Source organism: Saccoglossus kowalevskii, chromosome 5 (assembly GCF_978046115.1).
Source record: "Saccoglossus kowalevskii chromosome 5, keSacKowa6.1, whole genome shotgun sequence".
Taxonomy (NCBI): domain Eukaryota; kingdom Metazoa; phylum Hemichordata; class Enteropneusta; family Harrimaniidae; genus Saccoglossus; species Saccoglossus kowalevskii.
In genome coordinates this window covers 32,876,041-32,889,620 of record NC_140645.1, presented here as the reverse complement: position 1 = coordinate 32,889,620, position 13,580 = coordinate 32,876,041, and the positions used below count along the sequence as shown (strand labels likewise).

At 37.1% G+C, this 13,580-nt stretch overlaps 1 long non-coding RNA gene across 1 annotated transcript; it reads right to left on the bottom strand.

Moving 5' to 3' along the window:
• Window positions 1–10,137: 10,137 nt before the first annotated feature.
• Window positions 10,138–11,502, bottom strand: LOC144345231 (uncharacterized). The gene is made up of 3 exons (XR_013419335.2): window positions 11,428–11,502; window positions 11,125–11,182; window positions 10,138–10,734 (listed from the first exon to the last, which is right to left on the bottom strand). It is a non-coding gene; the product is annotated as an uncharacterized LOC144345231 (long non-coding RNA).
• Window positions 11,503–13,580: the final 2,078 nt, after the last annotated feature.

Here is a 13,580-nt window from a genome sequence, read left to right as displayed (position 1 = left end):
CAGGAGAGACATTCAAATGTAGCCTGGTACACAGAACACAAGCAGTTTCCAAGAATCACATGATGTCAAAGGTCATGCCTCCCCCCATTACGAACCTCGACCCCCTTTCTGAGAATGTGACGGCATCACTTCAGTCGTGGAGCTTCTCTGTAGTTGACCTTTTTTTGAACTCTCTAGTTTGCCGGTCTTGTCTCTGCCTTCTGGTTTCTTCTTTGGTTCTTCGGGCTTGGACTTCAGTGCTGCTAACAAAAACACGACCGGGAATGTGACGTAAACAATATATCACCATGGTAACGGTGCATATTTATCATCATTAGGGATACTTATTGTAACGATACATATTTTCCATTAGAGTGTTAATAAAGAACACAGCTACTTGAATTAGAATAGTAACAACAGTTTCCTGGTGCTCACATCCGGTACGCCATTTTTTAAATTTTATGAAAGCGAGAATTCTTTCTTTATAAATCGTGACTTTAATTGTGTGTATTTTCGAAGTCGGTATAATCATTGACTAACGCCAGTTTAAAATATGTGTAATTTATGGTTACGTCGCTGGCGGAAAGTTAACTGCTAAATGTTAGCGTAACAATCTGGAATCATATTCACGGAGCGTTGAGAAAATTGTTGCAACAATCGGTAAGCGGAAATGTCATGAAAAATGCATGGGAAATTGCAGCATTATATATTATTATGTTTGTTGGAATGAAAATTTATCATAGATTATGAGTACAAGTTATTGATTTAGTCGACCTTTGGGGGCTTAGAAATGTAAAGCGGGAGGGTCGTCACCTGCGCACGCGCGGGAATTGAGTCCCAAGCGACGATAACAACACACGCTCCGAGATTACATTCAAGAACATAATCTTTAGGAAGGGGCTTATTTGATTTATAAATGGAGATAGATCTTGAAAATACATATGCATATTTTTTTGCTTGAAAATATCATTGCAATGAATAAAACAAACATATTGAATTCAACAGGCAATACATGAGAGCGCCATCTTTATCTACTACAGTAACTAAAACGTGTATTTTAGCTAACTTGACTAATTATTATTTAAGATTTTGCTAATTTAAAACATATATTCTCATAATGATATTATTGACTTAATTAAGATTCTGTTAATTCATGCATTGAGTCAAATTTGATAAAATGGCATGTAGCTACTTCAATGTATTTTACAGTAAATCGTTTCTGGATGACTATACTGTGAACTCACCTCTGCTTTTAAAAGATTACTCAACACAATGGTCGATCACTTTAAATGTTAATAAAATACAAAGCACCATTCTCAAACTAACTGTGTCGTATTTCTGAAAATAATTCCTCCCCAGTATTCACATTATTCACTTTTAATGTAATAATACGAGAATTCAGAATTTTCCTAAAAATGCTAATGATCGAGCCTCAGTGCATACTGCGCCCTCACCGACCACAATATTATACCATGCGGCATTGACAGCGGGCGCAATACATGTCTCCTGTCCATTGCTACAACAAGCATGTGGTGCTTATCCTCGGGGGCGTACATCCGGGCATTTTCTACCGCCTGGCAACCCTCGCGGTGAAAACAAAGACCAAAACTCGCAGAAAACGGTACTTTGCGATGGTTGTTGAAAGTCTCCCGAACAGTGTAACAAGATTAGCCCTACGCGTGTAACCTATATGAATTTGGTTGTTCAGAATTACTTCAAAGTTGAGTTTGTGTTGTTTTCTCGAGTTTTCACCGGCTCCACCGGCGTTCCACAGCAGCGGGCACAGAGCCCGTAGAAATACGTGGTACAATGGTGCGCGTCTTAGCAACGTAGAACGTCCGTAACGGAGCTCCGCCCTCGAGGATACGTCAATACAAACCCCATACCTGTAAGCAAACCGTTGGCGCCCTCAATGTTTTGTGCGTTTGATATGTTTGTTTTTATAGCGGAATAATACCAAGAATTCAGTCGCACTGTACCTTTCTTCACAAAAGCTTCTCTTCGTTTATTGTTACTACATCCATGCTCTGTCATCAAGTGATCTTTCCAACTGGCATTTCCGGTTCCGATATCTTGGTGGCACAAAGGGCATCTGCATCCGACGGCTTCGGAAATAGCAACTGTGAATCAAGTACAATAATAGTATACGAGACATAAACTTCTAAATTGTTCATCTTTATTCGAAATTAGTCGAGTTATAATTTAATTAGGTACGTACAAGACCGGTAAATGAACTTTAAACAGTTTGTCAAACCAACTTGTAAAGAATCTACAATTTGATGACGTCATCAAACCAACTTGAAACAAATCCACAGTTTGTGACGTCAACACACCAATTTGGAACGATCCTACAGCTTGCCGACGTCACGGTCATTAAACCAACTTGGAACGAGCCTACAGCTTCCTCACGTCATTTACCATGTTTTACATTTTGAAAAAAAAATAACAATATTGTTTTGTGGTCGCAATAGTACAATATAAAAACAACGAGTTCGTTAAAAACAGAAAGCTGGTAAAGTAAAATATCTTTCTGAATACTACTTATTTCTGGCAACCGGAAGTGTATCAACATCGCCCTCTCACGGGCATTGTAACTAAGACATCAGACCTAGCTATTTTAGACCTTGAACCGACGGCAGGTGAATAGTTAATGTGAGAGACATAAATACGTTTATAACGAGGAGTAAACAGAAATCCTCTGATTCATTTATAGATTAACCGGAAGTTATCATGAACTCGTTTATTTAACCTTGGTCGAATTCGCACCACCAATGAGTCCCTCAAACTACTTTCCATGATTGTTAAGGTGCTATTATAATCAATACAACTGGCAATAAACGTGAAAGCAAGATAATTCGGTTCGACATTGCATCTTGATAACGCATTCGGGCTTGAATTTCCATAAAACCAACTGTCTTGTTGGTAGCGAACCAAGCAGTACTTTATCGATGAATTAATCAATGACCGTTGTAATTAAAATCACGTGTTTCCAGACAACTGTCTGTAGCCAAAACATTATTTTTTATTTCATGATATACAGTATCCTAATCGTTGTCGTAATCACTTGAGACCGTGTTTGCACGATGACTTAATTTATTGTATGAGGATTGAGAACTTGTAAATACGATTTCAGGATTCTGGTGGTTAATATTTCTCATGAACTGTAAACAAACAAGTCATGATTGTGCTTACAGAGTTTTCGTTTATTATTTGTCCGTCCGAATCGAACGTTTAGATAATATTAGTGACGTCATCGCGATCCTTACCTGGGCACGTGTTTTCATTGACGTGCATGGCGTGCATTTCCGTTTCAATCGCCTCCTCACATCTTGGACACTGAACATAATGCGAATGATCACAGGCTGATAGCCGATGTTGAGTCAGCTCCGCGATTTCAACGACCTGTGAGAAAACACGAAAACTTGACAAACAAACATTTAACTTTAATCTAAAAATGTTGTTGTAGCGAAAATAGTCGTCTGCTATTAATCAGTCGCCATTAGCGCATGCGCAAGCAGTTAACCAATCAACACACTGTATCGTAGCTTTAATTTACATACCTGATCGCAGTGCTGACAGACTACCAGCATCGGACAATCATTCCAATAATGTTTATCCCTTAGTTCAGCATTTGAAAAATCTCTGTTCGTTTCGTTACAAAATACACAAACATAGTCTGAGTCTGAAATCGTAAATAAAATAAAATAATGTCTGAGATTAGTAGTTATTTGACTTTTACGACATCTCTACACATAGACGAACGGAATTGTACAGGTAGAACTCAGTGTAGAATACGTCGCTCGTCTACAAATATTGGATTGACAGTATTGACACTATAGTTTGCTAGTTTCGGTATCACGTCACGGTGACATATTTGTCTGAGTACGTCAAATAGTCACTAAAATCGGCTGCATATATCGATCTATCAAACCATGCATGGCGGGTGAACGTTTGATTCGAGACACTGCAAATTTCTGAAAAATTTTGCACTCGCTTGCGTGCGTCATGACGACGTGAAATGCCTCTATGAGCTGTTGACGTAATCAGAGAGTACCACCGCCATGTGGTCGTTTATTTTGTGAAGGCTACAATTTACACCTCTATATGTAATTACAACATACTTTGGTGATTTTTCAGGAAAAAATGACGGAACTGAAATAGTTTGAAAATCATGCACTTTAGAGTTGCATTCAGCCTTCGTAATGTTGTTAGAACTCACTATATAGAGTCTATTGAGAGGTATTTGGGCTTGTGAAAATGCGCGGATAGCGAGAAAACAGCCCGTAACCAGCGGATTCACCGACGCATCCCGATAGTTACCGATTCAACCCGCGTTCTTCCGGTGCTTTGTTATGAGAGTCAGTTCCCATCAGTTTAAGGAGTTCACACTAGCAACTCAATGCAATATACGCATGCAACCAGTGAAAATAATATGCTAATTACACGGAAAAGTTCATACCTGTGCCTCTTGGACTGTCTTTTGTGCGTTTAACTTCATTTAATTCGAGTTTTGCTGCATCTACACTTAATTTATCCACTCCTACAGACATCATGCAAACTGTTTACAAATAAGAACAAACGCATTTCAATAGGCGCGGAACCAATCAACGCCGCGCAAATCATGGCAGTGGTTCAACTACCTACGTCATCACTATATTTGATCTTCGACCTCCACATTTCACTATGAAAACCATCATAATGGTTTTATATGTGTTGACATATTGAAAGCTGGATGATGGTTGATTTATTAATTGATTGATTAGCTGGCATTGTTATCCCCGGCCATAATACGAATATATTAATATTAATTTCTAACATTCAATTGTACAGTTCCATGCAAAGATAAGACAAGTTTAATTTTTCTTTTCGCTCTCAGTAAAATAGCATTAAAATTAACAAAGCTTGTATGACAAAATGCGACATCAGCTTTATTTAAAGCACTTCACTTCACATTTTAGAAACCAGACGAACATAAATACAATTTGACAAAATAAATAACACAAACGGAAACTACTGTAAATTGTTAATGTCAAATGTATTTGTCCTTTGTTCGGCGCGGTTCTCTGGAACACAGGAAACGGAAACACCTTAAAGTGAACGAAGAGATAAAAAAGTCGTTTGCATTACTTATTTACACAACCAAAACTGTGTTTTTTGTGATGTGACCGAGGCCAATACAAGGGGTGAATTAAACAAATTTGCGCCGAGGTCAATAATTTTTCTGAGGATCATTAAATCTAAATATTTGCCTACACTGAGGTAATTATTATAAGTTGTATTAAACCGAATAAATGTATGTGGCACTACAATTGCGCATGGACAATACTATTTGAATTTAAAAGAATTCATTGATGCTCAAGGCTTGATATCATGTGGTAAGTTATTCCAAATGTTAGTATCTCTTGGTTCTATGCCTATGCATTATTAAGAGATGGCCATGTAGCCCTTGTATAAACGAAAGTTAATCAAATAAAATGAGGCTAAGTTAGACTGAACTTTGTAAAGTAACACAGCGACAAAAACAAACCTACCTTTAAAAGGCAACCACTTTTAAATTAAATTTGAACATTCGTGTTTATAATCATATTATCAGTTATTGTGCGTGGAAGTCGTAATATTATAAGGTTATTACGAAGATACCTCAAAGTATGCACGAAGACAGTACAGCGGCAGTATCGACCGACGCGCAGCGTACTGTCTGAGTGCATACTTTGAGGTATCTTCGTAATAACCTTATTATTATACATCTTTTCCTTCCAATGATACAACATGGGAATGCCGAAATCCAAAAAGTTTAGAACAGAATCAGCGAACTTATTTGTGTGGAGTCCGGTCAAATCCTGGTGGCAGCCATGTTTGTTTTTATTATTAGAGGACGCTTGCGCGCGTAATCATTCCATATTTGGAATTTGCATTTCCTAATATGGTAGCATGAAAATACCGCGTAAAATACCGCAAAATTACGGCACGCTGTAACTCATGGCGTTACGGTGACAGATGTATAATAATGTAAAATATTAAAATCCTGTTTTATAATACTCACTACATTATCGCAATACCAGGCAGCAATTATCTAATAATGACAGTATAAAACATTTTAAAATTATAATACGCGAGCTAATTGGTAGACATTTTTTTAGTTTCTTCAATCTGATGACAGCCATACCTGCTTTTTTTAAGATGTCAGAAATGCAGTCGTCCAACTTTAAAACGCGGTAGTCGTCGCACGAGATATATGGGTCTCATATAAACAAATATGGCGACTTTGACTGTTGCGTAGATCAACGAGTACAAACTGAGACGTTTCCAAGCTTTAATTGAGTAATTTCCATGTGATTGGAAGGTATCGAAGGAGTCACCGGCGGTGCAAGTCGCGCCCAGGTCAAACCTCATACTTGTGATTTCCATTTGAAAAGCGCATTGGATTGTGGGAAAATCAATGTTTATCAACACAAATGTCGAACATGCGCAGTGCGATGACTACCGCGCTTCAAGCTAAAATTTCTATCTATTTTTACTCTAATTATTTTCTCACAGTGAACGGTGTCGAGTTGTTTGATTGTTTCCAATTAATATGCGTAGAGGCCATGAAGACATCATAAAGAGTCAATTACAAGTTTTATTCACCATCGCGTGACGCGTTCTGACCAATCAACGCGACATTCTTTTGTCTATGGTACAGTATCGGTCACCTGGTTGAAACTCAAAATTTGAAGCGGTTATAAATTAGACTAAACTTAAATCTAATATAAGGTGATTTGAAAGAAATTAGAGAGCATTGGATTTGTCCAGAAAATTGAATAAACGGAGAAATAGTATAATTACATTGCGTGTGGATCGTTCAATACTTTCGATAAACCACTTAAAACGTCATCATTAATTTAAAAACAAGGAAATTTCAAGGAAATTGAACAAAGCATCACTGCAGATTCCTGTCTTCAAACAAGTAATAACACCATATTAAGTTATATTGAAATATTTGATGTACGACTCGGAGTTCGTACAGAGGATCTGGAAATATACTGACTACTGTAAATGTACATATATCAAACATTCGATGTTCTCTAAACAGTATTTCATATTTTTGGATTTTCTAACTGCACCAATAACTCCACATATCCCAGGTGCGACCTCGTATCTTGAAGTTTTATACGACTAAAACGACTATAAATAATGTTTAGGAATGTAGAGACACAATAGTGTGAAAAAAGGAGGGAGGATTCGGGTGCGCACACAGTGTCGATGTCAAAAATCTTCATAATATACGTGAGAATTCAATAACTGTGTCTTACCTTTTGAAGGCTCCGAGTGTGTATGCATTAATGATATCAATTTAAACTAATACTGATAATGTTTATTCTAACCATGGAAACGAGCGCATCTATTTAACAAGCGGGGGAGGCAGGTATGATGTGTTTATCAATCAATCACTGGTCCAGGAGAAAACTTGCCATTGACCTATAGTCAGGAAGTATCACTTCCTCCTTTTTCATTTATTCCGTCTTTACAAAACGGAAATGACAAACTGACCTGCAAATGTACGCTGTATTTCAGTTCGTCGTAATAATTATAACATCTTATGACGTCATTTGAAAATAAAATTTGAAAACGGTAATTACTACCGATATGTTAACTGTGCGAGGTGACCCGTCATGGCCCTCACACGTGGAACTGAACAACTGAATGCGTTTATGAGATGTGTCTTCAGGAACTTAAAAACTAGTTTTTCGCCTCTTCTGTCGGTTAGAATGTTTTCGTTTTGGAAACTTCGGTTCTTTAGCTGAAATAAACTACACGTACTTACATTTATGTGGACAGTTCTTTTACAGTTATCTATTCGTAATTATTGACAACATATAAACATAGCAAATTTAGTAATTGTTACGGTCATTTAAATACAGAATACAAAGAATTTATAAAACAAGTGAATACACTTAAGATGTACGGTGATATGCCCTGAAGTTCTCTTGAGATAAGTTCCATACGCGCGTCAATCGAATTTACCAACGGCACCATTAAGCAGTCAAATATACACTCAGTTGAAGTTTATACCATTTCGTTATAATTCATGTGACTTCTTCAATACTTCATTGCATACTATCACACCCTTTGTAATTTAATATACATTTTTTTCTGTGATTTTGTTTATCTGTCGTCTTCATAAGGGGCGCCCCAGGGATTGATAGGTACATGTTTTTTGTTCAAATTTCTTTTGGAAAATATTTTTATTCCTGGTTTTCTTGGGTGGACGGTGTGTCGCAGACGGTGTAACACGGAGGGCTACATTCCGTTTTTCATTGTTCTTGTTGATTTGCCAGTTATTTAGAATTTCTTTCCGAAGTGCCATTGGCCGAACACCATTGTTAAATTTTCACAGCCCATATCGGCGTTTTGATGATATCGATTCCTAATTCAGGTTTGTCTTTTTTAAATCAATTTTACTTTAAGCAGTAAATGTGCGCACTCCATGCAATGTGATGATGATTACAGCAATTATTTTTGTTTGCTTTGTGTATCATCATTGTAAATAAATGGCTCGCTGGATTGACCACATATACGTGGCCTTACGTGGCATCAACCTTATTTTATGTGAGTGTGTGTTGTAATTTGTTGGGTGTGGTATGATGGTTTTATTTCTATGTGTCCAGAAAACGACTTGACAGCTGGTTCCCAGGTAAGAGCTGTTTGGCATCAGTCAGCACTTGCCCATAACCTGTCATTATTTAGGTTTATACAAGGTCCTAGACGGAGGTAGAATCAGTGATTGGAACTAATTACAGATATGAACATTTGCAGACGGACTGTTATTTCTGACAGTTTGGTATGTGTAGTCTCCCGATATAGCGATTATTAATCAAGTAGATATGACGTGTTAAGTACTTCTCGTGATTGGCTAAAAATGTGGAGGCGTAGGCCTCAAGCTCTTAATTATAAACTTCCATGTGACAGGTTAAGTTTTGAGAAGTAAATAGAGAGTATTGAGGAGCTCTCCACGTGGCGCGAAGACTAGAGGTTGACACGAATTCTGTCTCTGTGTTTGTCTTTGCTTGGTTAAATGGTTTGCGAACGTGACGATTTTGGGTACCTGATATAACGTTTGAGAACACGAGTAAGTAGTGGTGAGTGGTGAGTCTAGATAAGAAATTTGAGTATTTTTTAACTATAAAATGTGAACTACAAGTTGATGGTTACATTGAATTATAAACTAAAATATAGCTACAGAGCAGCTATTAACGGCTTACAAGTAAAAGGCCATACTACAATTGAATTTGAGAGAAAAGGAAGTTTGAAAGATTTGATTTGTGTAAACTTTGTACATGCAGGTAACACGTGCGAGGGTCTCGTCCAATGCCTTCAATGTAGCGTTATTTTCATGTCGTCATCTTCAATAGTGCTCGAGATATTATAGATATGCATATTTAATAAATTATATGACCATATCTGGTCATTGAACATGTTAGCGATTTCTCTTGTCCAATGTCTTCAATATAGCATTAGTCCTATTTTTGTATGTGCAATAGTGTTTGAGATATTAGAGACATGCATATTTAATGAGTTCTATGACCATATATGATCAACGAATGTGTTGGTCAATTCCCTTGTTCATTGCCTGCAATATAGCATTAGTTCCATGTTTGTACATGTAATAGTGTTTGAGATATTGGATACATGCATATATAATGAGTTCTATGACCATATATGGTAATTGAACAATTATCAATTTCTCTTGTCCAAAGCCTTCAATATAGCATTGCTTCCATGTCTGTATGTGTAATAGTGCCTGGGATATTATGTATATGCATATTTAATGAGCTCTATGACCTTATATGGTCAACGATCATGTTGGCCAATTCTCTTGTCCGTTGCCTTCAATATAGCGTTAGTTTCATGTTTGTACATATATGGTTATCGAACATGTAAGCAATTTCTCTTGTCCAATGCCTTCGATAAAGCATTGGTTTCATGTTTGTATGTGAATAGTGCTTGAGTTATCAGGGATATGCACATTTAATGAGTTCTATGACCATATATGGTTATTGAACATGCTAGCAATTTCTTTTGTCCAATACCTTTAATATAGCATTGGTACCATGTCTGAGTGTCTTACTATGAAGCGGTATACATTGGCGACTGTATAATTAAAAGCGACGAGAAAAGTTTTACCATGATCTAATTTAATTCATTTATGCGACACATACTTTGCATTAAGGAAAGTGAGGCTATACATATATATGTTCAACAACTCCAAGAATAATTTCGAAATGTACAATATAATAAAATGAAATGTACAGGTGCAGTATACAGGTGAAATGTATTACCACAATGTGCAGAGAATACGAATATAGTGATAGTTATATTTACACGAGAAAATAGTTACTTTTTCTACAACCAATCAGACTAGTTGGTAAAAGTTAACCCTACATATTGCCCGTACGTTGCCGCTTGTGGTGTGGTCAGCGCTCACAATACTATCAGAAGATTTCCCACATTTTGTATGGCCTCGAGTTATTTTGTTGCGGGTACCCCCTCCCACCCCACACACCCATTAAGTTAAATTGGATTACTTTGCAGGTAAGTGTCATATTATGTCTAATTTATAATACATAATAATGCCATAATATAAATTATACCATAGAGAGTGTTCAATTACAGACGGGCTTCTCCATTGACCGGAGTGATATATTCGTTATTTTCCGAGTAGACCGAACGAGGGCGCAGTCCTGGCAATGCGTGGTCCGCCTCAGGTAGATCCAGCTGTTGAGAGATAATTGTGGAACATATTATTCTCGTCTTAGAGGCAGCGTTCATATACAAAGAAGACCGCTGCGATACAGACTGTAGCCACAGTCTTAAAATAGAGTATGAGGTCATCGTGAAGACGCCAAGCTGTTCCAATAAAACAAGCCGTATTATGCCTTTGAGATGTAACCCTGGATCGTAATATATGTTACAGTGGTCGGTTAATTAGAGTGACCATAAGATTTGAGACGTACAGTTGCTTCATAGGCCAAGTATCCGCATTGCAATTCAGTTAAATAGCTGGACACACTGAACACTTGGTTGCTATGTATTTCATGTACATGTGTTGTGTTGTGCCTCTTGCAGATATGTGAATTCTACGAAAGAAATTCATATTCGACTCACCGCTTCATAAACGCCATCGTCTACAACCTCAAGATACTTTTGCTGGTAATATTTAACTCTGAAAACAAACGTGGGGATCCCAGAATAAGTAACAAGGTAAACATGTCAATGAACAAAAAAAAAAATTAAACGTGTCTTAGTTTTCTGTTACTGTGAATCGTGAATCACAGACTTGCCTATACAAGGACTGTGATAGGATACAGTTATTTCATCTCAGTAGATGTAACTAGCAGATGCGGACGGAGATCGAATGAGATGTAATTGCTTTTATATACTATGACTTTTGAAACGAATTATACTCACCTTTTACAGGCAACACAACTCACTACGATCAGGGCGACTAATAAGATCAATGACGTAACCATCATGACGTAGCCAATAAGTCTCTCCGTGTCACAGTTTACTGAAATAAAATGTCAACATTATCAGTATCCAGTACGACAAGGTATGTACTCCCGGGCGGACATCCGGATGTTTCTACCACCTGGCAAACATCACGGTGAAAACAAATGCCGAAAACTGCACTTTGGGAAAGTTATTTTGACTTCCCTGAACAGTGTAACAAGATAACCCCTACGTATGCAAAATAAATAAATTTGGTTGCTCAAGATTACTTCAAAGTGGTGATGGTACTGTGGTGCGCGTCTGAGCAACGTAGAACCTTCTGCGAGAATAGCGCCAGCTGTAAGACAGACACTGAGGGCGCAAGGGATAACTATTTTTAATATAATTTTTTCAGTTAACCGCAAACAAGTTCCGTATTGTTGCTGATATACCTAGTGAATGGAAGAATACTTATACCACTGACATAAGAAAACATATACATACAGTGTATGTGGAAATGTATGTGCTTTATGTAGGATTTATTAATCTCATTTTCGCAAACAAATTCTTAGAATACATTAGAATCCCTTCCTGAAATCCTGACTTGAATCGTTCACTTTCCAAAGAACGTATAGATTTCATGATTGCAAATCTGTTGTTCCCACCAGAACTGGTTCAAGTTCAAATACAACAGATTATATGCTTAGAATGACAGTCCAAATTGTATGTGTCCAGTTCAAATATAATATACACAATTGTGAAATTGAGATAGTGATTAACACATTGAAACATGATTACTTTTACTAAATTATTTTCAGTGACTTGACACCCAAAGAAAAAAAAAAGAATTTAAATTTAAATATGAACCACTTTTGTACATCTATTTCCGTAACGCCATAAGATACAGCGTGCCGTAATTTTGCGGTATTTTACGGGGTATTTTCATCCTACCGTATTAGGAAATTCGAATTCCAAATATGGAATGATTATGCGCGTTAGTGTCCTTTAATAATTAAAACAAACATGGCTGCCACCAGAGTTTGACCGGACTTCACACAAAGAAGTTTGCTGATTCTGTTCTAAACATTTTAGATGTCGGCATACCTATGATGTGTTCTTGGAAACAAAAGATGTATAATAATAAGGATATTACGAGGATATCTCAAAGTTTGCTCTCAGATTTGTAGTGCCTTTAAATTTGTCCGCAATTTCAAAATATTCACTTACTTTCCTCGGGGTCTTCGATGACGTCATCAGTACTAGTCACGTTAATATAGGCACTTGCATAACTGTAAACAAATATGAGCAACACATATTATATTTTTTATAGGTGAGAACCATACAATAACGATACATAACGCCGTTTTTTGGTGCTGCTGTTAAATATACATATTTATGTGTCTCTGTCAATAAAACAACTTATGAGTAACATTGTAACAGTATGTCACAAGTAAGTGCTGGTTTCAGCCTCTAGTTCAAATAAATCTTACCCTTGCTTTGGACGTATACCTCCATCCGTGGCTATCAATGTTAAGTTGTAAAACCCCAAATCAGGTTTGTATTCAACACTTATAACTCCAGTGTTTTCATCGATATGAAACACTGTCTGTAAAACAAGTGAAAAAAAAGGAAACGGCAGTTTATTCAAATACTTTTGAAAACGATGTACATGTTTTACTAAGGAGAAACTGCATGACAAAATAAATCACGATTCGCCCTCTAACGATTACTACAATGAAGGGCGCAACTCAAAGATTTTCAGATTCAGCGTCAGATTGTCAACGGTTGGATGAGGGATACAACGTAAACATGCTCGGCGTGATGCATTTTACTGAATACATTTGTATCTGCAGGCTGACATGTTTGTATACACCACCATGACAAAATAGACAAAATATTGCTTGTACCCCATTTTTGACCAGTGTCGTATTGAAATTATGATCGAAACACGCTGGTTATGCAATTTCAATATGCTTGGCCCTCTATGACAGAAGCGCTCATGACGTGTGACGGAAATGGGGTAAAATCCATGGTACGAATGTTCAATGTTCAATTGTAACTTGCACTGAAACGCCATGCTGTTTGCAAGGAAAACAATACAACCGCATTGAGGCTGTCAGCATCCTTTATTT